Below are 2,711 nucleotides of genomic sequence, written 5' to 3'. Positions count from 1 at the left end.
TAGGCTGCTGTTTTGCTTTGAGTGCCCAATCATAACCTGTAGATAATTCAATTAATGACCTAGTTGCTCTTCATTGTGGCTACACTTACCAAATGTGCTAGTTACATCTCCAACTTTGAACAGACTTGCATAGAACTATGAGGTCACTTGCAACCAATGCCAATTTTTTTCCTACTAATTGATACTGAAAAATTTGTTATTGCTTTTGGGGACTGCCACACAAGCTGCCTGACTTCCCCTTCCAAACCCTATCCCTTTGCAAAGAAAAGAAAAGTTGTTTGGCATGAATAATAATATATTGATGACATTTCCTAGAAATAGGATTTCCGGTACAGTTATTCTACATTTGTAATGAATTGTTTTGCGGATGATTACCTTTTGAAGTGTGGTATTTGAGTAATATTTTACCATTTAATTTGATTTTTTAGGTCGTAGATGACAGTAAAAGCAGTAAGACAATCATGTGAGGGGAGAGACTAAACCCCTATCAAGGTTGTGATTTCATGGATCTCTATTTATTGAAGGTTCTGTATCTGTTATTTAGAAAAATGCAGTAATATTGAAGAAATAATATATTTTGTGCATTTCTTTACAAAATTAAATTATTATAACCTTGTTCACAATAGGTTGCCTAGTTTTGAGTGATAGAAAAATGCATTGATCAAGAAGGCAGTTGTAATAATCTGGTTGCTCATTCATGTTCCAGGGAATATATATTGAAAGCTCATGGAAAAAAGGGCACAGAGATAGATTTGTTGAAAGGGATATGCTCTACATACGGGTTGCTGCCCAAGGAATGCCAATTAGAGTTGCCAATGCAAAGATTGCCTGCTCTTGATTTCAACTTCAGGAAAACAAAAATGCAAATGGGTGTCAAGGTATTGGTCACAGATCCAAGGGAGCGGAAAAAATTCGAAAGAGTGCGACCTATTATTAAAGCTGATTGTGTTAAATCGTGTTTATACATTGGTGGGCCTTACAACTTTATGGGAAATCAAGTGGTACTCAAATGGTATTAGATCCAGGTGCTAGAGGTTCTAGGGTTCAATTCTTTGTTGCCTAAGGTTATCTTCTATTTTTTAATTACGGCATGTCCCTTAAATTAAGTTTTGGTTATTGTTGTCTACTCTTTAGTTACATAAGTACACACTGAAGGAGTGTTAAGGCTTGGTATATTTTTGACTTAAACAAACAAGGGTACGTTTTAGGTCAGCGGAGACATCACATGCTTCAGACTTGAAGTTTGAATATCATCTTGTATGAATATTGGATACCAAAGTGTCACGGGCTAAGCTTGTTCAGGGCATTATGCTTGCCTATGACCGCTTATCTCGTGTGTTTGGGATGGGTTTCCATCATGTAAATACTTAGTGTAGGGTTATTTCTATAGATTTCTTCCGGTAAGCCAAATCAGGCGTATACTCCTCGGTCACTTTGTGTTCAGTAGTGCTAGAGGAGAAGGCTAGGAAAGCTCTCTAGGGAGGGTGAGTGTTATCAATCATTGTAAAACGAAATAGCAATGGTAACGTGCTAGCCTACTGCTCCCGCGCTAAGTACAACATGTCAAGGAGGATTCGTTAACGAATTACGTTGCTTACAATATTTACTGCTCTGTTGCCCCGACTTTCATGAATTGATATAATGCCGCGGCTAGCTGATTGATGTTAAATGAAAGTGTTCCGTGGAGAATGTTGGTAAACAAAAAAGGCTGGCTATTAAGCCAAGAGGCTTTAGCTAGCGCCGCACGGCCTTAACAACGGTGTGAAAAAGGCGGGGGACCGTGACATTTGGTATTCAGAGCCAAGGTCGGTGACACTTGGTGAGAGCCCACGGTTGAGTTGCTAAGTGAATCGATTGCCTTGTGTTGGGTTGGGAAGATTGGTAAGTGGACCAGGAACCAAACAATGCTGAGAGGATCAGCGTGCTGGAAGCACAGGTAGAAGATTCACCAACATATTGCCGCGGAGGTGGCCCAGATGAGAGAACTTTGTTGATGAAGTGAGGGGCTAACAAAACATCAAGCAGGTTTGATAGGCGGAAATGTCAGAGGTTTCGCCACACTGTGGAAACTTTGCAAGCCCGGATGGCAGATATGGATGCAAGATGAATGTGATGGTTCTTGCTATGGGGAACTCCAACACTCCGGGAGTTAGCAAGACCAAGGTGCCAGAACCCAGGACGTATGGGGGTGCCGAGATGCCAGGAGTTAGAGAAACATTCTGTTTGATGGGAGAAGTACTTCGCGGTGTGAGGATGGCCTCAGAAAAGGCAAAGGCGGATACTGCAACATGACTTGGTTGCGTGAGCCAAAACTGTGGTGGCGTACCAAGTACCAGAGAAATTGAAAAATGGAAGCTGTGTGATGATAGTTGGGCAGACTTGAGGAGAGAGCTCAAGGCCAATTCTTCCCTGAGACTGTGAGTATAATTGCAAGGAGAAACTGAGAGACTATCAAGCATAGGGCTCTCAGTGAATATGTGAAACAATTTTCTGCTTTAATGTTGGATATGAGGGATATGTCGGAGAGGACAAGTTGTTCTATTTTCAGAGGGGATGAAAAACCTGGGCAAGGACGGGAACTCCATCGACAAAGGTTCAAGACTTGCAACTGCAACAAGCGGCGCCGAAGGCTTGCAGATACGATGGTGATGAGGACAATTCGTCCAAACGGTTTGGCGGAGAGGGAAAACGGTGGAAAGTCTATCAAGAAT

Source organism: Malania oleifera, chromosome 10 (assembly GCF_029873635.1).
Source record: "Malania oleifera isolate guangnan ecotype guangnan chromosome 10, ASM2987363v1, whole genome shotgun sequence".
Classification (NCBI taxonomy): Eukaryota; Viridiplantae; Streptophyta; class Magnoliopsida; order Santalales; family Ximeniaceae; genus Malania; species Malania oleifera.
The sequence above is the reverse complement of the archived record's forward strand: the minus strand, read 5'-3'. Positions refer to the sequence as shown.